Source organism: Lepisosteus platostomus, chromosome 5 (genome assembly GCF_059453375.1).
Source record: "Lepisosteus platostomus isolate fLepPlt1 chromosome 5, fLepPlt1.hap1, whole genome shotgun sequence".
Taxonomy (NCBI): domain Eukaryota; kingdom Metazoa; phylum Chordata; class Actinopteri; order Semionotiformes; family Lepisosteidae; genus Lepisosteus; species Lepisosteus platostomus.
Window position 1 is genome coordinate 17,073,310 of NC_142615.1, and position 25,352 is coordinate 17,098,661.

At 42.7% G+C, this 25,352-nt stretch overlaps 6 non-coding genes across 6 annotated transcripts; 3 read left to right on the plus strand and 3 right to left on the minus strand.

Annotated features, from left to right (window-relative positions):
• Window positions 1-12,173: 12,173 nt before the first annotated feature.
• Window positions 12,174-12,267, minus strand: trnai-uau (transfer RNA isoleucine (anticodon UAU)). The gene is made up of 2 exons: window positions 12,230-12,267; window positions 12,174-12,209 (listed from the first exon to the last, which is right to left on the minus strand). It is a non-coding gene; the product is annotated as a tRNA-Ile (tRNA).
• A 4,237-nt stretch (window positions 12,268-16,504) lies between these two features.
• On the minus strand, window positions 16,505-16,576 carry trnat-cgu (transfer RNA threonine (anticodon CGU)). The gene has a single exon. It is a non-coding gene; the product is annotated as a tRNA-Thr (tRNA).
• Window positions 16,577-18,501: 1,925 nt separating this feature from the next.
• trnak-uuu (transfer RNA lysine (anticodon UUU)) lies at window positions 18,502-18,574 on the minus strand. Its single transcript has one exon. It is a non-coding gene; the product is annotated as a tRNA-Lys (tRNA).
• A 1,548-nt stretch (window positions 18,575-20,122) lies between these two features.
• Window positions 20,123-20,194, plus strand: trnaa-cgc (transfer RNA alanine (anticodon CGC)). The gene has a single exon. It is a non-coding gene; the product is annotated as a tRNA-Ala (tRNA).
• A 1,288-nt stretch (window positions 20,195-21,482) lies between these two features.
• trnak-uuu (transfer RNA lysine (anticodon UUU)) lies at window positions 21,483-21,555 on the plus strand. Its single transcript has one exon. It is a non-coding gene; the product is annotated as a tRNA-Lys (tRNA).
• A 2,431-nt stretch (window positions 21,556-23,986) lies between these two features.
• On the plus strand, window positions 23,987-24,058 carry trnat-cgu (transfer RNA threonine (anticodon CGU)). Its single transcript has one exon. It is a non-coding gene; the product is annotated as a tRNA-Thr (tRNA).
• Window positions 24,059-25,352: the final 1,294 nt, after the last annotated feature.

Here is a 25,352-nt window from a genome sequence, read left to right on the forward strand (position 1 = left end):
ACTGTGGGTTAGGCTCCTGACTCCTACCTCACATGCTGTGTGTTTGAATCCTGCTGGAGTCATGACTTTTTTTTCAACAAACATTTCTTTGAAAAAATAAAACATTTCCCTGGGTCAGAGATTAAATAAAACCTCACTCGCACCAAACAAATTTATATTTCTAAATATCACAACATGATCGAATTTAAGTCATTTTAATAACGATGAATAGTCACCTATGTGTTACAATATAAACATTTATATTGATTTAAATCGCGTTTTGATTTAAATCACAAACGCAGGTTTAAATATATGTGTTTTTTGATTCACAATCAGACAAATGCAACATAAATTGATATTTTTGTCTTCTAAGTATCTTAATAAACTTTCAGCATAGCATTCTCCCCGTTTAGATTTATTTTTCTTGGGATCCTGGGATCAAACATGGAAAGATTAGATTGTAATCGTTTTTTTTAAATACATTTTAGAAAAGTGTAATCTATACTAAAAAGTTGTACACCACCTGCTATAAAGATACATATTGTAATACTTTCGGGTTCGGATAGGACAGACACGAGAACTCAGACTTGCGGAGTTAAAGCAAGTTAAAGCCTTGATTTTATATATCACCTTTAAAAGTGGCATCTCAAAGCAAAGTAAATACCCAACACTGATTGTACCAATCTGTCATGCTAATAAAGCACCTTGAATTGAGAGAGAGAGAGAAGGGGAGGGCGAGCAAGCGAGAGAGCATAGCCAGGACAGACAGGCAAATAAGATACACTCCACAGAAATTCACAACAGCGACATATCATAAAACATTTGCACATATAGTTAAATTATTATTTGTTTTTCAGGATGTTAAAAAAAAAACACTTGAATTACTTATCCAGTCTCTCGAAATAAAATTATTTTTCAAGCAATGCAACTAACGTCGGGCAATGTGTCTTTTTTAATCCAACATTGACAGCCACATCTTAAATCTTGTCAGTCAGCTCTTTTTTCTCTATTTGAATTGTGGCAATTCAAACAACCTGGGATAACAAGTGGTCTCAAAGTCACAGAGCTCACAGAGCTTTCACAACAGATGACAATTCCCTTAGTCCTTCCTTAGTCTTCCTGAAATTGTCAGATTATGAGTGAACAAAAACATTTTATTAAAAATTTAATAAAAATTATTTTTTAATCGCGTATCTAAGGAAATAGCAGTATAACCTTGTTCATGCAGTGGCATGTTACATTATTAATTTGGGTGTCTCCTCTTGCCAGAAAGCTCTAAATTGCATTTTGAGTTTGGTTTTTGACTTTTTTTAAATTGCAACCCATAAATAAAGCTGATACTGTTTAGACTTTTAATTATTTTAAACTGTATTACAGCAGCACAATGCAACGTAAATTGCAAAAATGCACTTGGAATCTGTCCAAGCCCTGCTTTGTCAGGCATTTTCTTTTACTGTAATGGACATAAAAACTCCCTTGCTTTTAACAGAGCGTTTCATAATATCTAACTACGAAAATTATTTAAACTGCTACACTTATCATTCAACCAGAGCTCGAAATATCACAAGGATCCTCAAGAGCACAACAAAGACTGTATTAAAAGTATACTAGTGACAAATTAGTATACTTTAGATCTTTTTTTCTGATATGGGGAAAATCTGATCATGTTTCTCTATAACAATAAAAAAAACATTATTTTACATATCACCTTTATGTGATATCACCTTAAGGACAGCACATACAAGTGTAAATTGCACAATGGACCGCGCATATAAATTTAAAATAGTCTTCTTTAGGTGTGAGGGCAGGAGTGGATCGCAGAAGGCATAATCAGCAAATTAGGAAAACAAAGAACAGGACAGGTGAGACGTGTATCCAGAGAGCGGGTGATCAGAAAAAGGAACAGCTGTTATGCCCAGGTTTTACGCTCTCTCTGCTGAATGAATAAAAGCATTTTATTAAAAATTATTAAAGCGTTTGTCTGGGTATTTACTTTGTAATCTGTGGTTTCCATCTACTGTATTGCTTTGAGATGCCACTTTTAAAGGTGATATGTAAAATAAAGTTTTTTATTATTGTTATAGAGAAACATGATCAGATTTTCCCTGGTTCAGAATAAAGACGATTAAAATCTGTAATCTTTCCACTTGTATGTCATCGGAAAATACAAGAAGTTTCTGCTTTGTGTAAGGATTGTATCAAAAAGTAATCTAACTGGTGAGAAAGCTGTGCTGCTCAAAGCGCTTTACAGGATAAAAACAATAACAACAATAGTGTTAGGCTGGGCAAACGATTTTTTTATAGAAATACAAAATGAGATATAATGATGTGTTCCGGCTAAGACATTAACAAGTACAACCCCCCTCTCTGCGGGAGTGCTGGCTGTGACGAATTAAACCGGTTTCACAGGTATTTTCAAAGTAGAAGGGGGCAAGTTTCCAGCGAAAGACACCTCCCCCCTCCAAAAGTACATTACTTACTAGTTAAGAAAGCTAGGCTCCTCAATGAAATCGCTTTAACATGCTAATGCGTTGGTGTAACAGTCCGGGCGTGGCAAGCTTCTAATGTCAACCCGACTACGGCAAAAGGAACCCTTCTTTCATTGGAAGACAATGAACATATTCTAGCCCTAACTGAATTAATAGCAAACATGGTTTACATAAAATACATTTTTCCAAGAAAGTTTAGTCTTTGTCACTAATGAAACCACTAAATAAAGACATAAATATATTTTCATTCCTTCCAGAGGAGCGCATGAAAACGAGTTTCCATCTGCGCCATTCTCACTCCTTCTCTGCTATTGTCACAGCTCCTCCTTGTGCACGACCAACACAAGGAGGCGCTGGCACACTCTGGCGAAGACCTGGGATTCGAAGTTACGCCCCTGGTCACTGTGTAATTCCTCCGGCACCCCTAGCCTGGCAAACATCCCCTCCAGCAGTGCATCGGCCAAGGTGGGGGCACTCTGGTCCGGGAGGGCATAGGCCTCCGGCCACTTTGTAAAATAGTCCACCACCACCAGGACATAGCAGTTTCCAGCCTCAGTGCGTGGAAACTGGCCCAAAACGTCAACCCCCACCTGCTCCATAGGAGTCCCCACCTGGTGTTGTTGGAGGGGGGCTCCTTCTGGGCCACGGGCACCGCACACGTTCAGCAATACCGCTCCATGTCCCAGTGGCAAAGACCCCAATAAGAAGTTTTTTTTACAGCCGAAATGCCCCACGCCCGGCTGGCCGTGCACCACTCGTGCAGGACCTCCATCTATCACACCATCTGCCCCTCTGGCTCCTTAAAGTGGAGCAGCCAGGTGAGGGACACATGGTCGGTCCTCAACTGGAATTGGGTCCTGAACAGGCACGGCCTGAAGTGGCGGACCGCCACCATCACCGCCAGCAGCTCACGACGGGTCACGCAGTAGTTCCGTTCAGCCTTATTCAAAACCCGACTGTAGTAGGCAACTACCTGCTCCCCATCTGGCCCCTCCTGCGCCAACACCGCGTCCAACTCCGAGACACTCGCGTCGGTATCCAGGATATACGGTAACCACGGATCGGGGTAGGCCAGCACGGGGACCCCCACCAGAGCTTCACGTAACCGGCTGAAAGCCATCTCGCAGCCCGAGTTCAAGTCGAAACGGCGGCCCTTATCGGTGAGGCGGTGCAGCGGGGGAGCGATGCTGGCAAAGTCCCGGACAAACCTCCGGTAATACGAAGCCAACCCCAGAAAGCTGCGCAGCTCCGCGACAGTGCGGGGGGTCGGCCAACCCCTCATTTAGGCGACCTTACCTGGGTCTGTAGCCACCCCTCACAGTCCAACAACATGTCCCAGGAAGGTCACCTCCTGCCTCAGGAGCTCACACTTGCGGGGATTGAGCCTCAGGCCAGCACGGCGGATGCAGGCCAGCACCGCCTGGAGGTTCGTCAAGGCCTGGTCGAAACCCTGGGCATGAACCAGCAGATCGTCCAGATACAGCACACACTGGTTCCACGGGACCGATGCCAGCACCCTCTCCATCAGCCTCTTGAAAGTAAACTGCCAGAGGCTTCGAGCGAGTGGTACCTGCCAGTAGCCACAGCGGAGGTCAAGGGAGCTGAACCAGGTCGACCCGGTGATGTAGTCCTTGGCATCGTCTATCCTCGTCAGGGGGTAGGAATCCTTCCAGGTGACCTCGTTCAGCTTGCGGTAGTTTACGCAGAACCTCCACGAGCCTTCTTTTTTTTGGACCAGTACAGCTGGCGCCGAGGGCTCGCAGAGGGCTTAATCACTCCCGCTGCGGCCATCTCCCGGATCTTTTCCTCGGCGGCGGTCCGCTGGGCGTGAGCCATGCGTCCAGTTGGGATGCGGATGGCAGAGGGTCTCCAGTCTCGATGTCGTGTTGGTAGAGGTCCTCAACGCCGCGCCTCGCTTCCACGCAACCGCCGCCGCCGACTCAGGGGCAGGATCCGGCACGCTCGCTCCCCGGCTCACAGGCCCGGTCTGCCACCGCCGCCACTGACTCTTTTTCCCCCGGCTCCGGCAAGCCCGTGTCCCTCAGCCTTCGCCGGGTCTGCCCTCCACCTGGTGAAGTTGCTCCCCCTGCCACACCAACTCCTGCCGGCCCAAGTCCAAACTGGCCCCCACTCGCTGCAGTAGGTCCAGCCCCAGAATGCAGTCCTCCTGGATGGGTGCGAGGTAGCAGGGGTGGCGCACCATCGCTGCACCTAGATGAAAGGCAAGCACCTGTTTCCCCCGCACTACGGCGAGCTGTCCCATCACAGTCCTTAGCCGCAGGCTGGAGGCCTCTCATCCTGGGGGGTTGGTGCCCTCGGTGTCGGGGAGGATGCCCGGCCGGAGTAGGGTTACCGATGAACCCGTGTCGAGCAGGGCCAGGCAGGGTTGGTCCTCGATTCGTTTCGGCACTGGAGGTACAGGCTATAGCCGACTCGCCCCACAGTGGTGTGAGGGGTGCCGGTCTTCACAGCGCTCTCCGGAGAGGGGGTTGAGGTGTTCAAGGGCGGCCGTCCCCGCGCTGAGCCGACCCGTTCCCGTTTCCCGACACTGATCGCGGAGTGCGAGGTTTGGGTGCCCAGCAGAACCGGGCTCAGTGTCGTCTCTTCCCGCTGCGGTCGCAAAACAGCGTGCGGGGCTGTTCCGCGGGGGTTGCTGCACGGGCTGGCTTCTCTTCCCCCTTGCTGGACTCCTCCGTCTGTGTGGGAATCGCTGGTCAGCTCTGGCAGGGAGGGTATCTTCTCTTTGGGGCATCCACTGGGCGGGAGTAGCAGGCAGTCGCCCCAATTCTACCGGCAGGACCACTACTGGATAGCCCTGGTAAGGGCTGTGGCCACCTGTCGCACCCAGGAGTTGCTCAGGCTCCCTATGTGCGCTGCCGATGGGTTCTGTCTCTTTTAGAGTCAGACAGCACTTGACAGAATCGGCTAATGTCTGCCAAGATTTGTCCATCCTGCCCGCTTCTGACACCAATGTAGCATTTACAGGTTTTTCTCAGAACAAAGGACCAGTGAAGACGCAATTAACAAACCAAGCAATAGCTTTATTCTTTAACAACCACAAAACCAAACACAGCATATACATGCACATGAGGAGACTGACAGAACACGTACACATCTTTAGGGTGGTAATTACTTAACAACACGCTATATACTTATAAGACTACACAGGGCACTAGAACTACTAGGACATTATTTACACAGGTAGGGTCAGCCGCTGGTCACCGTGCTGACCCTCAGACTCTCCCCGGCTACAACTCCCAGCATGCCCAGCGGTACTATGCACGCCTAGGGGCGCTTCCTCCTCACCACCAGGCGAGGGCGTTACAATATATATATATATATTTTTTCTCTGGTTCTCAGCAGTATCATTGGGCTGAACTCCAGTTAAATGCTTGTCTTAGAAAGATCAAAAGTGAGCGAGGGAAGATGGGTGGAGATTAATGGAAGTTATAAAGGCAATGGGTTGGCTCTGCTTAAGCTTCATTCAGACCTTATTAGGGCAAACTCTATGGGTCAATTGCATCGAACTGAAAGTAGCATACTAACAGGAGTTCAACCCGTGCTTAGAACGCAGATGCCGTCTAAACTTGTGCTCCACCTTAAGTCCAATTGCAACAAACTTTCCTGCTGTGCTTAGTCCGCAGTGCCGAACTTAACCTGTTCTCAATTGCAATGAACACAAAGTAACAACTGCAGCACTCCAGAGTAACTAAAGTAGCGGACTAATTTAAACTGTCTTCATTTGGCTTAGCACCGTACTCGGTGTAACGCAGGATTGCATTAGAAGGCTCCCAAATATAGTGGAAATAATCCGTTGCTTGGAAATGTATTGGAATATTAATTAAAATTGCTTTACACTCATACCATATTTATTAATAATGAAGTTTATTAATGTGTGTATTTACAGAAGTGTCATTTACTATTTATGTTTAATGTCAATCATTACTAGTAGCTGTGAGCTTTAAGATATGCTAGGAAGTGAAGAGAACAGAACAGAGCAAATGGTTATATAAATAGAGTGGGAGCTTTTAATATGTTCTATAAAATTTGGGAGTCAACTGAATAGATTTGCTAAGTATTTTATTGTGATGGGTCTCTGTATTTGTGGTTATCAGTGGAAAGCAGGGATAATAAGGAAATGGGTGGCACCCAAGCACATGTTAAAGAAAAAAACTTGGCTTCTTAAAAGTGATTATGATAGCCACAGGACAGAAGAGACAGTGCACTGTGGTCCAATAATGACTGTGTTGAAACAGCCAGAGTGTGCTGCATGCCATGGAGATGGAAAAGGTAGCTCATCCCAGTCAATCGCAAGGTTGTGTAGGACTGCACATGACCTGATGATGATGGTGCTGGCTCTTGATGGACTGGTATACAAACCAAATGACAGCCAAGCAAAGCGTTAGTTGTTTTACAATTCCGAAAGATTGTTCAAAGTGGCTTCTTGCATTTTTATGACTCCTGTTATAGTGCTTCTCTTGTAATGTTGTAGGATTGTGCACAGGTGTCAGAAGATATAGTCATTAAGAATAACCACAGGCAAAACAACATGCCAGCTTGCTCTTCCCTACTTTGAAAGGAAGATATTGGAACTGATTAAAGAACTTAACTTGAAATGTAAGCTCCTACTGACACAGGAGAGAGAGTTCTGAAAAGTAAGCACAAGGCACACTGTGGATAAATAAATGTATTAATTTAAAAAAAGAAATAATGAGAAGGTCAGAGGAACAATAATTGTTGTATTTATTTGCTCAGGTAGTTTTATAAGTTTAACTTTCAGTAAAGTTCTGTTAAAAATAAAACTGGTCATTAGTTGGCGTCTTTTGTAATGATTTAGCAATAGTGACATGTCGGCTTGTTCGACTGGAGTGTTAAACAAAATTAATACAGTAGCATCCTGTCTCAAGTGTACAGCTGCAGTTCTCGTTTGTTTCGTGACTAATTGCAATTGCATTAGTCTGTGTAAAAAAAGACTTCTGCAGCTCCAGTGGTGCGATCGAACTCATGCTGAGATTGAGTTCAAGCCTCACCTGGAGCAGTGTGGCCTATATTTTCAACTATTTAAACTAACTGACCAGTTTAGGTCCTGTTAAGTATTTGCTGGAGATCAGGTCTAAATTAACATGAAAGGAACAAGTAAAGGTTTGTTCCTTGTCAGACCTGAAGAAGGCTCCAAAGCTCAAACGTTGTTTGCTTCTCTTTTCAGCATGGAATAAAATTTTACTTGTTCCTATGCAGTCCACACATGCTGACACAGCTCCCTACTTAAATTACCATCAGCAATGGACCTCCAGCAGACCTATACACAAATATATGAGAGAGGTCTACTGAAACGAGAGGAGCACGATGGAGTACCGAAGACTTGAAAAAGCACTCACTTTTCTGTGTTTTTGTTGTTACCCAGATTTGTTTTTAATGTTCTTTTTCTCTTTGTTTTGAAGTTGTTCTGTTTTTTTTTTCTTTTTTGTAGGTGTTAGACTACTACAGGGATTTACCTAGGTTCTATTAAGACTTCTTGTATCAAAACATATTTTATTAATAAAAGCGTGATTTCTTAATAATCAACTTTAATGTTATCTTTATTAGTAGCTGTATTACAGGTAATGCATGCACAGCCTTTATTATGCTATAGTGAATTTTCAGGTATCCCATGGAGGGAAGAGAACTGAAATTAAGGAAATACTTATTTAAAGGGGTCTTAAAGTCTTAAAAGTGTTCTGTCACATCTGGGTGTTAATTGAATAGATTTGTTGTATTATTTCATATGATTTGACTCTACACTTGTGTTTCTCAGGAGACAGCAGTAATATTGGGGATTTGCGGGTACAGATAATAAATTATACTATACAAGTGTAGAGGTTTGATGGGTTTACTGAGACAATTATTAATTGTAGCAGTAATCACGAGGTTGTTCGTTGTGGTTTTTAGAAAATCAATCGTCAGAACAACTAACAACGCACACACGGGTTCAATACACGAGATACATTTATTCATATAAATTGTGCACCAAACATATACTAGTCTGCCTGGATACGAGCAGCAGACCTTACTGTGAGGGTTATCAATATACAAAGTATATAATCTCGAAGAGATGCAAACACAAAGAGATACACAACAGAGAATATATGTCAATATATATCGTTCGGTTACCAAATCGCTAATCAGTGTTATTACCCACTGTTACTCTAAACTCAGAAGTAAATACATTACTCATGAATTAAATTGATAACAACTTGTGTTGAGGTACAATTGAATTCTCAAGACGCAATGTAGAACATGGGGTTTACTTATCCACTGTGTATGGATTTGGAATTTCCCAGCACGAACACCAAACCAGCTGACAGGCTCTGTTGCAGCCTCAGTCCCAGCGGTTGTCCAATGGGCGTTGTCCCGGCGTCCTCTGGCTACTGGCCAACCAGTCGAGGTGCAGCTCGGAGTAGGACGGGCGGAGGAATCTGACTGCGGCGCGCAGGGCAGTCATTGCTCCGAGGGGATCTACCAGCAGTCCGGCTGGCTGGTAGAAAGTCTCTATGCACTATGCACTCTATGCAGTGTGACGGCTAGTCCTCACAAGTCACTCTTTTGCCCAGGAAGAAGCTGGTTCGTTCCCGGTCCAGCGCTGCTTCTGAATAAGCTATTCAGGTTGTCGACGAGGGTCCAACTGTGGGCTGCCGTTGATCAAGCGGAGCGTTCACGTTGGTAGAATTCTGAGTACGTACAGGATCCTCGGCCCCGCGCTTAGAACAAAGTCCAAGTCCCTTTGCAGACAACAGCCTTTGTCACGTGATTGTCTCTGAGGATGCGCGAAAATGGCCAAGGAGAGCCCTGATCTGAGCTTGCGCTCCCTTTTTGACCAAGACACAGATGTGTTCTGATTGGTTGAGAGTTTGGCGGGCATTGGAGACCCACATGGTGTTACCACACCCTGCCAGTCTCTAATTGGTTGATCAAGGTGAGATACGAGTCACATACTCCTGACACTTAGGAATGCAGTCCAGATGTCCATTTGGCACTCCCTAGACAGATAGGCGCCAATGGATGACCATTGATCATGATAGCCAGGCTTATCTAAGTGCATCCCCGTTTGGGAGCTGTCCCTTATCAAAAGAAAACATCTTAAATCAGCCTGCATGAATACTTTCTCTGTGGCTGAACCACAGAGATGGAGAGTGAGATGGGGCCTCATTAAGGAAAGCACAGCAACGCTTAATTCTGTCTTATTACCAAGCATTGCTGCTACAACTGCTTAAATTCAAACTAAACAGGACTATGGGAATGAGATTTGATTTCGAACTGGGTTTTAAATAAATAGGACCGCTGCACTACATTGTGCTTTATGTAAGACAAAAGGTGGGCTTCCTGTGTTTTCGATAACTCAGTTGTAAGAGCGGAGGAATATAGTGGAAACAGCTGGGAACTCTTTGTTCTCTGGTTTGAATTTGGCTGGAAGAAAGGTGTTTTTTATGTTCTTTAATCAAAAAGTGAAAATTTGTCGTTCACTTAGTTGTCTTATTTTCTAGGCTTGTAGACTCCTCACTCTTCCTAAAAGAAAGTGCTGCAGATAAAGATACAGTAGTTGTCGGAAGTTTGTTCAGTGGTAGAGCACATACAGGCTGTATGTGGTTGTTTTCAATCGCCGGCGTCTCCACTCTGGATTTCTTCCTAAGCGCGATATCTTTCCTTACTTGTGTGTGAATTTCAGCGCGACACATAAACCCCTTTGTCTGTTTTATAAAGATTATATTTTAAATCAGTTAAAACAAAAAAGTACCTATTACATACACGTAGAAAACACATGTATCTAATTTGAAAATTTGGGCAATGTATTACTAGTAGTGGAGCTGAGCTCACAGAAGAGCAGTTGATATTGTTAAACCACGTATTATTTTTAAATGACGCTACTAAGCACTGGCACGGTGTTAGTGCAGTCCTACCCAAGCTTTCTATCGACTGGATGAGTCTCCTGTTCCATCTCCAATTCTTTCCGCACATTTCGCCTGTTTCACCACCATTATGATCACCCAGCAGCCATATCACCCTGCAACTCACAACTGGCAACCCACTGAAGCTAAGCAGGTGTGAGCCTGGTCCGTACCTGGATGGGAGACCTCCTGGGAAAAACTAAGGTTGCTGCTGGAAGAGGTGTTAGTGGGGCCAGCAGGGGGTGCTCACCCTGTGGTCCATGTGGGTCCTAATGCCCCAGTATAGTGATGGGGACACTATACTGTAAACAGGCGCCGTCCTTCGGATGAGACGTAAAACCGAGGTCCTGACTCTCTGTGGTCATTAAAAATCCCAGGGCGCTTCTCGAAAAGAGTAGGGGTGTAACCCCGGTGTCCTGGCCAAATTTCCAATTGGCCCTTACCAATCATGGCCTCCTAATAATCCCCCTCTATGAATTGGCTAAATTACTCTGCTCTCCTCCCCACTGATAGCTGATGTGTGGTGAGCGTTCTGGCGCACTATGGCTGCCGTCGCATCATCCAGGTGGATGCTGCACATTGGTGGTGGTGGAGGGGAGTCCCCATTACCTGTAAAGCGCTTTGAGTGGAGTGTCCAGAAAAGCGCTATATAAGTGTAAGCAATTATTATTATTATTATTATTATTATTATGATTAGACTATAGCCACTAATACGAGAATACTGTTCTGAAAGACTGTCTTAAATAATAATGTTGAAAAGGGTAATGATAAGAGTTTTTTTTCATTAAGGTAACCATACATTTGCCTGTATAGTACAACTTATTATCTGTATCCGCAAATCCCCAATATTAATGCTGTCTCCTGAGAAACACAAGTGTAGAGTCAAATAATATTACAACAAATCTATTCAATTAACACCCCTATGTGACAGAACACATTTAAGACTTACACCCCTTTTAAATATGTATTTCCTTCATTTCAGTTCTCTCCCCGGGATATCTGAAAATTCATTATAGTATAATAAAGTCTGTGCATGCATTACCTGTAATACAGCTACTAATAAAGATAACATTAAAGTTGATTATTAAGATATTACACTTTTATTAATAAAATAAGTATTGATAAAATTCCTTGTGAATAATTGTAGTGTCTGGAAAGCAATTGTTCATTACTTAATGACGATATTATTTCCACTACATTCAGGACAGTTCCAATGTAATCTATTGTTCCACTTCATCTGCTTAGTCTCCTACTTTAGTAACATCTAATGGGGAGCAGCTGTTATTTTAGGTTTGTTGCAATTGAGAACAGGTTTGCTACAGAGCTGCTGACAAATTTCAGCAGCCAGTTTGTTGCAACTGACCCGTTGTAGCTACCAATCAGAAAAAAAACCAAACGCAACAACTTCAAAAGAAAAAGAACATTAAAAACAAATCTGGGGAACAACATAAACACAGAATCTAATGCGAGAGCTTTATCAAGTCTTCAGTGCTCCTCTTGTCTCAGTAGACCTCTCTCATATATTTATGTACAGGTCAACTGGAGGTACACAGCTGATAGAAATTTAAGTAGGGAGCTGCATCACAGCATGCGTGGGCTGCAAATGGAAAAGTATAGGTTTATTCCATGCTGAAAATAGAAGTAAACACAACGTTTCAGCTGTGGAGCCTTCTTCGATTGTGACTCGAAATAAATCTTTACTTGTTCGTTTGATGTTAATTTATCTCCATCAAATACCTAACACTATCTAAACTCGAAAGTTGCTCTCAGTAGCTAAAGACACTGCTCCAGGTGAGGCTTGAACTCACAACCTCGGCATGCCTCCGCTGTGCACTGCTGTATAAGTACCACGCGCTGACCGATTGCGCCACTGGAGCTGTGCAAGTCGTGCTCCTCATACAGACTGACGCTGCAGAAACACAGGGTGAAAACGGTTTCGGTTGTGGATCCATCTATACATGGGGAACACTAAAATAGCAAGGAAAATACAAGAAAAGAAACTGAAAGAATTGTGCTAACAGCAAAGGGGAACTGAGGGAGGTGGTCAGACAAGTAAATCAGCCTGGCAGATTATTTGTATCGACATTTTTTGAGTCAATCAGCAAACAGATTTCTCTTCATGTGCCTTAAACTGTGCAGTTTGTATCTTCGTTGTAGATAGGTTTCTTCAGAAGTCCAGTAAACTGACAATAATGGAGAACTAGCTGACGCACCCCGTCGTGAAGACCCTCTGTAAGGTGATTACACGTTTCAATTTCAAGTCGCCTCCTTTACACTCAATTGCAGCCCCGAAACTGAGAGAAAGCATGAGAAATGGCTTCAGTTTCAATGTGAAAGTGCAGTACAGGCTCGATGGCTTCACATCTCCCATCAATCACATAAAATTGCAGTAAAGTGATCTAAATATGACTCTTAAGTACTTGGAAAGATGATTATTTTGAGCGTGCCTCCAAGGGTCTGCTACGAGGCTGAAGTTACAGTAGCTTCTTATTCACCAGCTTCTTATGCGTGTTTTTCGTTCCACCTTAAATGGTGCTGCTGTGATGTTATGTCGCCTTTCGCCTGTAGATGGCTCTCTTCGATCAGTACTAATCCGGCTGGAATACTGTAGACATCTTCACTGAAAAGGAATATCCAAATAAATAGCGACTGTCCAAATTATATTTTTGTATGGAATATATTTCAGAAAATCGCAAACCAATTTTAAAAACTCACCACAACACGGACTTACACTGGGAAAAGGTAACTGCACTTTCTGCTTATTGCTACGGCCTTCCCCCCGATTATGAAAATGTCTCACAGTTCTGACACCGCCGTTTGAAAGACAATGTAACAGACTATCAAAATCCTGAAGTACAAGAAATTTTAATGCACCAGTTTTTTAAATATGACCCTCTGATCCTGGCATGTCAGTATACATTTCGAAAAAGTATGGCACCAATCGCACGAATTGCAATGGCACAAATTGTTGAGAATATCACTGACCTTGCCGATATTTGCAGGGGATACGAATGTTTTGCACATGTTGAACTACAACACGTAAAAATTGAGCTTCTTAGTCAATATCATCGGGAATGTCCAATAATGACGAACATCAGTAGCTTCAAGGAAACTTTGACTCGCACATGGAGTTTTATCTTCAAATGGAGGGTGGGAGAATTTATTTGTACTCTCGTTGCTCATTAGCTAAACTATTTTAAAAATATGACACAGATTTGTTCGAGAAACTTGTAACCGCCTTAAAGAGAGTCTTCTTGAAGATGTGCACCAGCTAGCTCTCCACTGTCAATTGACAGGACTTTAGGAGAAACTGTTCTCATACAACCAACATACAAATTACACATCTTAAGGAACATGAAGAGAAATCCGTGTACTAAATAACATAAAATTGTCACTGCAAATTATCACCAAGCTGTTTCATGTGTCTGACCACCTCTTTCCTACTTTGCAGCGAGCACAAATCTTTATGTTTCTTCATCGCAATTTTACTGTCTCTTTCCCCCATGTGGAGATAGATCCACAGCTGAAACTTTAGGTCAGTTCCTGTTACTCTGTCCGATTGAAAGAGCTGTATTAAAGGCACTCCCATCTCTGCAGGAAAGTTATTGCTGCTCTCAACACAATATACTGCAGCCAAATATAGCGATACTGTCACTGCCTGTGGGCCACGTGTTCCTGCTGGCAGTCTATTATGTCATGTTCATCCACACCCAGAAACATTACTTCATCGCTATTTTACTGTCCCCCATGTGGAGATGGATCCACAGCCGAAACTTTAGGTCAGTTCCTGTTACTCTGTCCGATTGAAAGAGCTGTATTAAAGGCACTCCCATCTCTGCAGGAAAGTTAATGCTGCTCTCAACACAATATACTGCAGCCAAATATAGCGAAACTGTCACTGCCTGTGGGCCACGTGTTCCTGCTGTCAGTCTATAATGTCATGTTCATCCACACCCAGAAACATTACCGCTGTAGCACAAGAGTTATATAGGCGCAGTCCATAGAGCAAGAATCTCTTAATCTCAGAACTGTGGGTTCAGCCCCCACATTGGGTCCCTCTGTGTCAATTTCATCCCCCCAATCCTCCTAGCATGACCTGATGGCGTAACAGTGATACCCAGTACCCAGCGTAATTCAGCTTTCTTTCCACTTGATTCAGATTTTGATCTGAAATCATCAGCCGAACAAGAGTTTGTCTAAATCGAGGGAGATCTGCTCACAAGCAAGTATTAAACACTTCAGCATTTTCTGTTCGAATACCACACTTTGTCAAAACACTGCCGTTTCTTAAGCTAATAAGTAAGGGTTTTTGAGCACGCATTGTATTGTTAATGCTTATATTAAAAAAGCATAAATTCACATAGTGGAATTTGGACTGAACAAAGTAGTCCAGCCCTTTTACAACATTACATACCCACTGATTAAAGCTTTAAACTACAGTAGCAGGAGTAACAATAATGGCAACAACATGTTTGGAGCTCGGCATTTTATTTATTCTGCGGAAACGTATCGGAATGAACTGCCCGAGATAAAAGAGTAATTGCGGCTTCAGATCGTTTTTACAGAGCATTGCGTTGTTCTGTTCATGCTGACTACACGCATTACATTTGTCATTTACTGCAAGCGTTGCTTTTCCAGGTTTTTCTGAAATTCCTCGCATTTGAGCCAGCACTAAAATATTTCATTCCCGTCGCTGAATACATCGTGGAAACGGTATTTGGAACGGAATGCTGTCACTCATGAAACCTCTTTGTTATTCGGCTCTGAAGTTTGAAAATGAAAATAAAACGGGGGTCACTTCATAGGCTTGAAAGAAGTCCAAGCAGCATAAAAACCCGCGAATTCTCACAAAGGCTGCACCTTTCTTCTGCTGCTGTTATAAATCAGCCTTAAACATTTGAATACATACCTTACTGCTGCTAATCACATTCACGTGTTTACGAAGCTTTTTTCTGTCCGTTATGTTTTTGCTAAGCAGTTTCTCCGTTTTCCTCGTACTGTGATTGTCAGCGAGCACAACAAGACTGAAACAGTGTAAAGGCAGGTAAAAAAGACAGGGTAAAACGCCTGATTGTCGGGAGTGGGATTTGAACCCGTGCCTCTATTTAGAGAGCGAAACACAAAGCTTAAAAGACACAAATCTGTAAATTTGCTGTTTTAAACCGCTCAACTATCCTGAAGAAATGGGTGCGGATTGTATCAGTCACATCCGATTTTCCGTAAATTTAGGACGATTGATACAACTGGACGAACAATTTGTGGCGTTTAGCATGACATGGAAAACGGTACCGGAGCATTCGGGTCCGGACTACCAGACTCAGAAACAGTTTTTACCCCCGCACTATCAAACTATTAAACTCCCAGCCTCTCTCACTCTCACCTCACCTCTCACCTATGATCTGAACCTCACAGTGCCTTCTTTCTTACCAAAAACCCAAACACACATTGAAAATCTACCTCTACCATACATGTCAAAAGCTCACTCCCCATCATTTCTATCCCTTTATTTCATTCTTTTGATGCATGTTTTTGCACATAACCTGTTACCTTTTTGTTGTTTTGCACACTGCCTGTTGTTGTTTTTTGCACATCGGCTGTTGTCTCTGTCTTTCTTTTGTTATACAATTGTATTGTTGTTGTGTTTTTTTCTTTGTACTACTTATGTCCGAGAGCTAGCTAAATAGCATTTCGTTATACCATATACCTGTGTATGAGTATAATGACAATAAACTTGAACTTGAACTTGACATAGTCTTGCAGGCAGTATATTATTTTATCGTTTACTCGTATGAAAAAGCACGGTCTTCTCGTTCCTAAGTCAGATTTTTAGTGCTTTCGAACGTTACTTCCAACCTGGACTGACAGCTCACCAGATCTGTTTGTGATCAGACCATGGAGTGGGGGGCTGTACCAAGCGCACGTTCCTTCCCAATGCTGAGACGATCATTCGGAAGATGGGTGTGAAGAGAGACAAGCTTTGTTGACTAAAACACAAGGCAGGATATGCAAGAATACTAATCACTGGCGATAGTTATGTTTTCTTACTATTGAGATCCCTACATTGCGAGTTTTTTTAAGACTTTGAAACTAAAGGAAAGCGGTGACAAATGAAACAGGCACGGGTGGGGTTTGGACCCACGCTCTTTGGTTTACGAGACCGACGCCTTACCACTTGGCCACCGCGCCTTCGAATAAGCATGGGAATAAGGTTGTTCAAATTATTTTTTTCTGAATCTGGTTTACATCGCCAAATGTAAACCGGAGGCAGCAACAACAATAAAAGGGATACTTGTCCTTAAACTCGGACGTGATGTTCTGCAGACATGTGCATAATGTCCTGTTTTCTTGCAGTGTAGACATTTTGCTGTTCACGCTCCGCATTCATCTGCTTTGTGCGTTGTTAGTCCGCACCTGTAACATGTAATGTCAGCCGTCCCCTGTTCTTCTATTTCTCTTGCATGACTGCGTCCTGCTGTTGGGCTTTTGTTTGTAAAGTTTGAGCGAGCGCCCCGTTCAGTGTCACTTTGTCACTGTGGTCAGAAAGCATTCTTGATTCTGCTTGAGCTGCTTCATGAATTCTAGCGACTGTAAGAGCTCTTTTTAAAGTCAGCCCTTCCTCCTGCAGCAATTTATAGTCTCTTATGTGCACATTTTTCCACAAGTTGATCTCTTAACATGTCAGTTTCCAATACTCCAAAGTCACAAGATTTAGCCAGTTCTCTTAGTGCAGTCACAAAAGCATCAACAGATTCGTCCTGAGACTAAGTTCTCTGCCTAAATTTATGCCGTTCCAAAACCACATTTCTCCGCGGTGTAAAGGAAGCGTCTAAGGCAGCTACAGACTTTTTCTCCAGGGAGTTTGGCAAAAATCCGCTGCACGGAAGCCCCGATACAGTGCAGTAATGTAGCACGTCTCACGGCATCCTCAGCTTCTGTAGATCCACCGGCTATTTAAAAAAAATCTGTACGACTCCATCCATATCTTGTATTCCGTATACAAATCCGGAGCTCCGAGGTTCAGTAGAAGCGGTGGAAAAAGCCGGGCATAAGCAAAGCTTCTCGGCGCGGCGGCCATATTTTCCATGGCGCAAGCTAAACGAAAAGTCCGAAAATTCAGAAGTTCGTTTCTACCAGCAAGAGAACTAAAATCTGCAGTGTTCTGCTCGCTTTGAGTCCGTCAAGCACTCATCTCTCGTCGCCATAAATGTTGTGTATCTAAATGTAGAGACGTTTTTATATTATTTTAACTATTTTATTAACTACACAGATCACGCCCTTACACCTTAAATTCCTGCCTTCTACTCTCTCGATCTGTTGTCTCGCGATGTCTACTCACTATACTACATTAAGCATGACTTCTTGTTGTTTAGAGCAGCGCTCAATAAAAATGATCAGAACCCGAAAGCGCTTCTTATGCGGATCAGTATATTCCGATACCACTGGTTCTGCAGAAGAAATAAGAAAAGCCGAACTCAAAGCACTGTGTTGCCATTACGGGTACTCTGAAGAAGGCTCCACGGCCGAAACGTTGTGTTCTCTTTCTTCTTTTTTTCAGCATGGAATAAACCTATTACTTGTTCCTTTGCAGCCTACGCATGCTGACGCAGCTACCCACCTGAACTATTACGGGTACTCTGTCTGCAGCTGCTTTAAGATCTACTCACACCGTGTTGCCATTAAGGCTACCTAGTTAAAAAAAAACTTATCGTCACCTTTTTGAACGTGATTATTAGACACCCGTTAAATCTCAACCGAGGTTTCTTGAGAGATCGTTCAGCGAGCGAATAATAAAAAACTACTTCGCTTCCATCCTCTGCTGTCACTGTAAACTTGGACATGATGTTCTGCAGATGTGCAGTGTGCTTTTCCTCTTGTCGTATTCAAGAGTACTCACTGTGTGAGCTGTACTCTACTGTGATTTAATTTAGATGATTACGTGGAGTAGAGTGACAAGATCTACTTGAACATTTTCGGTTTGTGAAATGAAACACTAAATACACTACTGTAAAAACAAGTAATGGACATATAAAATAACCACAGTACAGCTAGAAGAGTGAAAGATAAAAGACTATTTAGAATGACATTCACAATAGAATTAAAAACGGCACAGCCGCCCGAACAGGGACTTGAACCCTGGGCCCTCAGATTAAAAGTCTGATGCTCTACCGACTGAGCTATCCGGGCTCTGAAAGAAGATCGACACTGTCGGGATCCTCGCAAGTCACGTGTCTCTTGCGCCGAAGAGCAGTCATACCTGACCCGTCTGGAATGACCACTGACAGACTTTATCCAGAAGCGACGGCACCACTCCCAGTAGAATGAGAGAGAAATACAGCATGACATGGGTAGTTAAGGGGCTCCCACAATCCATCTTTCCTCACATTACTGATTTTTTTCAATAGCATTTTGACCTTTTTTCACATTCAGATTTTTTTTCACATTTAATAAAATATTTTAATCAACAACATTAAAAAGAAAACAAATGGAACATTTTTTGGAACAATAATTAAAAAAAAACTTTCAATGCCTTGGTTGTATGCGTTTATAAAGGGAGTTGCAACAGTGCTGAAATGTAAAGAGCATTTCTGTAGAGAAAACAGCATTTTTTCTGCCTTGATGTTAAGCTTAGGGAGAATGTCTTTTAGAAATTCTATTTTATAACACCTTGCACAGCCTCCCGGCAGACTAACACATATTTTTTTTTAGAAATTGGCTCACACACCGGAAGACACTAACGTTTATTTACGTTAGAGTATGTAAAACTCAGGCTTTAACAGATGTTCATGATGTTTCACACGGGGTGTTACCTGTTGTAGTGTTTCAAAAGATGTGTTAGCGGACCACAAATTATCTTGAAAAGATTTGGGTTTGTACTGGCTGGGATTCAAACCCGACTTAATTATTTGGAAGGCGCCTGTACCACCAACGCACTTCCGAGAAGCACCTGCAAATTATCACAATCCTCTCTCTCACCTACAAAGTTATGGAGACACAGACGTCCAATGAAAACTAATTTTATTCACTCAAGTCTCCACTCTTTTGTTGTGATGTCATTTTAATTAATATTAGCTTTGATAAGGTGTCGTTTTTGCCTCTTAAAGTTAAAGTCTGCTCCTTTCTTCCTGGTATAGAAATAACATGTTCCATCTTTGTTTAAAAACACCACTAAAAGTAAATTATTCAGCTCTAACGCCTGTGTGCATTGACAAGACATCTCAAAAGGACTTATCAAATAAGAACACGATCCTTCCTGTTACCATTCCTTTGGTTGGGGCGTTGTTTCACCCTTTTATTTTCTTCTACAATATTTGCAGACAGGGTTTTATCACTCGAGTTGTACAGAATAAGTGTGCATCGGTCCATGAAAATCATCAGTAGTGCTGTTTTTCTATGCATAGTTTAATCAAGAGCACTTAAAATATGCAAAAAGCTTTCAAATAAAACAGAATTGAAAGACAGTCGAGTAAGGAGGTAGAAAAAAAGCACTTCCCCGTCTGGGAATTAACCACAGTCGCACGTGTGACTGGATACAAAAATAATAGATTAATTTGTGCCCAGTCTCTTGAAGCTTCAATGCGATTATTTTTCCTTCCTTATTTCTTCATTCCCATGAATTTATTCTGTAGTAGAGGAAACGTGAAAGTGGGAAACTGCAGGCATTCTTCGTGAGTGGTGGATTGTGATCAGTGAGCATCTGCACATCCCTAAGTCTGTTCCTTTACGTTTTTCATCGGGGATGTAGCTCAGTGGTAGAGCGCATGCTTCGCATGTATGAGGTCCCTGGTTCAATCCCTGGCATCTCCAGGTGCTTTATGTTACAGTACTCACATCACAATCTTCTGTTGAGTGAGAACTCTTTGCTCGTGTTCAGAGAGAGCCAGGTTTACACAATTAAATACAGGCACACTCGACGTGCTCCAGAGTTGCGCTGCTGTTTTAAATGTACCTCATTTAGTTCTGTTAAATCCTAAATTATTTGAACTAATAATTTAGTTCAAATTCAGGAAATCCAGAGATTGCTTCACACTTGTCGTGGCTGTTGCAGAAAACACCTGTTGAATCTCACCCGGGATTTCTTGAGAGATCATTCAGCGAGCGAATCCTCCTCCTGATCTGCGCACTAAACTGAAAGCTTCACGAACTCCTCACTGCGTGTCCTGTACTGTTACAAATGCTCTCGTGTAGATGTGACGCACAGCCATAAACACACTTTGAACTTTTTCCGTTTGTTAAGGAAAATGCAAAAGAGCATGACAAGTATTCATCGTATAAAATATCCATGGCACAACTCGAGAAAGTACTGAAGGACTCCACATCGACTTTTGATGATTACAAGAGATTCAAGAAACACAATCGTCCGCAGCTGGGTTTGGATCCTGAACTCTAGAGTTAAAAGAACATAAGCGACGGATATGACCTATAAACTCTCTTAATTGTCTTATAGTTTATGAAATAAAACAATTTCTTAATAAATTCTAACTGTTGAGAGACGATTTATTGAATTTTAACAAAATCACAATTACAAACCTTTTCGGTTAAACTGTTATTCACATACTCTAACGTAAATAAACGTTAGTGTCTTCCGGTGTGTGAGCCAATTTCTCCAAAAAATATTTGTTAGTCTGTCGGGAGGCTGTGCAAGGTGTTAAGAAATAGAATTTCTAAAAGACAGGCTCCCTAAGCTTAACATCAAGGCTGTTTTCTCTCTGTTGCAACTCCCTTTATAAAGGGTGTGCACACGTATACAACCAAGGCATTGAAAGATTGTTTTAATTATTGTTCCAAAAAATGTTCCATTTGTTTTCTTTTTAATGTTGTTGATTAAAAGATTTTATTAAATGAGAAAAAAATCTGAATGTGAAAAAAGGTCCAAATGCTATTGAAAAAAATCAGTAATGTGAGGAAAGATGGATTGTGGGAGCCCCTTAACTACCCATGTCATGCTGTATTTCTCACTCATTCTACTGGGATTGGTGCCGTCGCTTCTGGATAGTCTGTCAGTGGTCATTCCAGACGGGTCAGGTATGACTGCTCTTCGGAACAAGAGACACGTGACTTGCGAGGATCCCGACAGTGTTGACCTTCTTTCAGAGCCCGGATAGCTCAGTCGGTAGAGCATCAGACTTTTAATCTGAGGGCCCAGGGTTCAAGTCCCTGTTCGGGCGGTTGTGCTGCTCTTATTGTGTCTATTGTGAATGTCATTCTAAATAGTCTTTTATCTTTCACTCTTCTAGCTGTACTGTGGTTATTTTAAATGTCCATTACTTGTATTTACAGTAGTGTATTTAGTGTTTCATTTCACAAACCGAAAATGTTCAAGTAGATCTTGTCACTCTACTCCACGTAATCATCTAAATTAAATCACAGTAGAGTACAGAACACGCAGTGAGGAGCTCACACAGTGAGTACTCTTGAATACGACAAGAGGAAAGGCACACTGCAACTCTGCAGAACATCACGTCCGAGTTTACAGTGACAGCAGAGGTTGGAAGCGACGTAGTTTTTTAATACTCGCTCGCTGAAGATCTCTCAAGAAACCTCGGTGGAGATTTAACGGGTGTCTAATAATCACGTTCAAAAAGATGACGATAAGTTTTTTTTTTAACTAGGTAGCCTTAATGGCAACACGGTGTGAGTAGATTTTAAAGCAGCTGCAGAGTACCCGTAATGGCAACACAGTGCTTTGAGTTCGGCTTTTCTTATTTCTTCTGCTGAACCAGTGGAATCGGAATATACTGATCCGCATAAGAAGCGCTTTCGGTTTCTGATCATTTTTATTGAGCGCTGCTCTAAGTACCACAGGCAAGATGGCTGGTGGTCTAAGGCGTTGCGTTCAGGTCGCAGTTAACCCTGGAGACGTTTGTTTAAATCTCACTTCTAATAAAGAGGTCTTTCTCGTTAGAGAAGAAACAATAGAAGCCTTAAGCGGGGAAAAAATCACAACATCTCGCATTTCACGTGTTTAATGTTAACTGTCTCAGTGGTTGCCTCGGTGATTGATGGCTCTTCTCCCTCGCAGGGTGACGGCAAACGTCTTCAGAGAGGGAGTCTCCCACGCACGGCTTTCCTTTATCAAGAGCTGAGACAACAGAAACAGACTTCCAACTGACATGAATTACTTCTTGAGCGTTTTTGACTGTCTTTAAAAGCTGAAAGCAGGTGAAAAAGTCTTTGGAAATGAGGCAATGACTGCTGACAGTAAACAGAACTGACGCTCAGCTGCAGACAAGCGCTCCTCGTTAGCATAGTGCTGAGTACCCCCGCTTGTTTCGCGGGATAATGGGGTACGTTTCAGTGACAGGGCGCTGGTTTAATTTTTTAACAACCTGACTTCACTTAAAAAAGTATGTACTGTGTACTACGTTTCGGACTAGATAGTGTGGTAGAATATGGAGATCATCTCCAGCTTTGAGCTCAACTGCAACAAGAAGTCATGCTAAATGTAGTATAGTGAGTAGACATCGCCAGACAACAGAACGAGAGAGTAGAAGGCAGGTATATATGGTGTAAGGGCGTGATCTGTGTAGTTAATAAAATAGTTAAAATGATATAAAAACGTCTCTTAATTAACATACACAACATTGAAGGCGACGAGAGATGAGTGCTTGACGGACTCAAAGCGAGTGCAGTGCAGATTTTAGTTCTCTTGCTGGTAGAAACGAACTTATGAATTTTCGGACTTTTCGTTTAGCTTGGCCATGGAAGATATGGCAGCCGCGCCGAGAAGCTTTGCTGATGCCCAGCTTTTTCCACCGTTTCTACTGAACCTCGGAGCCCGGGATTTGTATACGGAATACAAGATATGGATGGAGTCGTACAGATTTGTTTTAAATAGCCAGTGGATCTACAGAAGCTCAGGATGCCGTGGGACGTGCTACATTACTGCACTGTATCGGGGCTCCCGTGCAGCGGATTTTCGCCAACCTCCCTGGAGAAAAAGACTGTAGCTGCCTTAGACGCTTCCTTTACACCGCGGAGAAATGTGGTTTTGGAACGGCATAAATTTAGGCAGAGAACTTAGTCTCAGGACGAATCTGTTGATGCTTTTGTGACTGCACTAAGAGAACTGGCTAAATCTTGTGACTTTGGAGTATTGGAAACTGACATGTTAAGAGATCAACTTGTGGAAAAATGTGCACATAAGAGACTATAAATTGCTGCAGGAGGAAGGGCTGACTTTAGAAAGAGCTCTTACAGTCGCTAGAATTCATGAAGCAGCTCAAGCAGAATCATGAATGCTTTCTGACCACAGTGACAAAGTGACACTGAACGGGGCGCTCGCTCAAACTTTACAAACAAAAGCCGAGCAGCAGGACGCAGTCATGCTAGAGAAATAGAAGAACAGGGGACGGCTGACATTAAATGTTACAGGTGCGGACTAAGAATGCACAAAGCAGATGAATGCGGAGCGTGAACAGCAAAATGTCTACACTGCAAGAAAACAGGACATTGTGCACATGTCTGCAGAACATCACGTCCGAGTTTAAGGACAAGTATCCCTTTTATTGTTGTTGCTGCCTCCGGTTTACATTTGGCGATGTAAACCAGATTCAGAAAAAAATAATTTGAACAACCTTATTCCCATGCTTTCGCGAAGGCGCGGTGGCCAAGTGGTAAGGCGTCGGTCTCGTAAACCGAAGAGCGTGGGTTCAAGCCCCACCCGTGCCAGTTCCACTTGTCACCGCTTTCCTTTAGTTTCAAAGTCTTAAAAAAACTCGCAATGTAGGGATCTCAATAGTAAGAGAACATAACTGTCGCCAGTGATTAGTATTCTTGCATATCCTGCCTTGTTTTTTAGTCAACAAAGCTTGTTTCTCTTCACACCCATCTTCCGAATGATCGTCTCAGCATTGGGAAGGAACGTGCGCTTGGTACAGCCCCCCACTCCATGGTCTGATCACAAACAGATCGGGTGAGCTGTCAGTCCACGTTGGAAGTAACGTTCGAAAGCACAAAAAATCTGACTTAGGAACGAGAAGACCGTGTTTTTTTAAACGAGTAAACGATAAAATAATATACTGCCTGCAAGACTATGTCAAGTTCAAGTTCAAGTTCAAGTTCAAGTTTATTGTCATTATACTCATACACAGGTATATGGTATAACGGAATGCTATTTAGCTAGCTCTCGGACATAAGTAGTACAAAGAAAAAAACACAACAACAATACAATTGTATAACAAAAGAAAGAGATAGACAACAGCCGATGTCCAAAAAACAACAGGCAGCGTGCAAAACAACAAAAAGGTAACAGGTTATGTGCAAAAACACGCATCAAAAGAATGAAATAAAGGGATAGAAATGATGGGGAGTGAGCTTTTGACATGTATGGTAGAGATAGATTTTCAATGTGTGTTTGGGTTTTTGGTAAGAAAGAAGGCACTGTGAGGTTCAGATCATAGGTGAGAGGTCAGGTGAGAGTGAGAGAGGCTGGGAGTTTAATAGTTTGATAGTGGGGGGGTAAAAACTTTCTGAGTCTGGTAGTCCGGACCCAAAAACTCCGGTACCGTTTTCCATGTCATGCTAAACGCCACAAATTGTGTTAGTCCAGTCATATCAATCGTCCTAAAATTACGGAAAATCGGATGCGACTGGTGCAGTCAGCACCTATTTCTTCAGGATAGTCGAGCGGTTTAAAACAGCAAATTCACAGCTTCGTGTTTCACTCTCCAAATAGAGGCACGGGTTCAAATCCCACTCCCGACAATCAGGCGTTTTACCCTGTCTTTTTTACCTGCCTTTACACTGTTTCAGTCTTGTTGTGCTCGCTGACAATCACAGTACGAGGAAAACGGAGAAACTGCTTAGCAAAAACATAACGGACAGAAAAAAGCTTCGTAAACACGTGAATGTGATTAGCAGCAGTAAGGTATGCATTCAAATGTTTAAGGCAGATTTATAAAAGCAGCAGAAGAAAGGTGCAGCCTTTGTGAGAATTCGCGGGTTTTTATGCTGCTTGGACTTC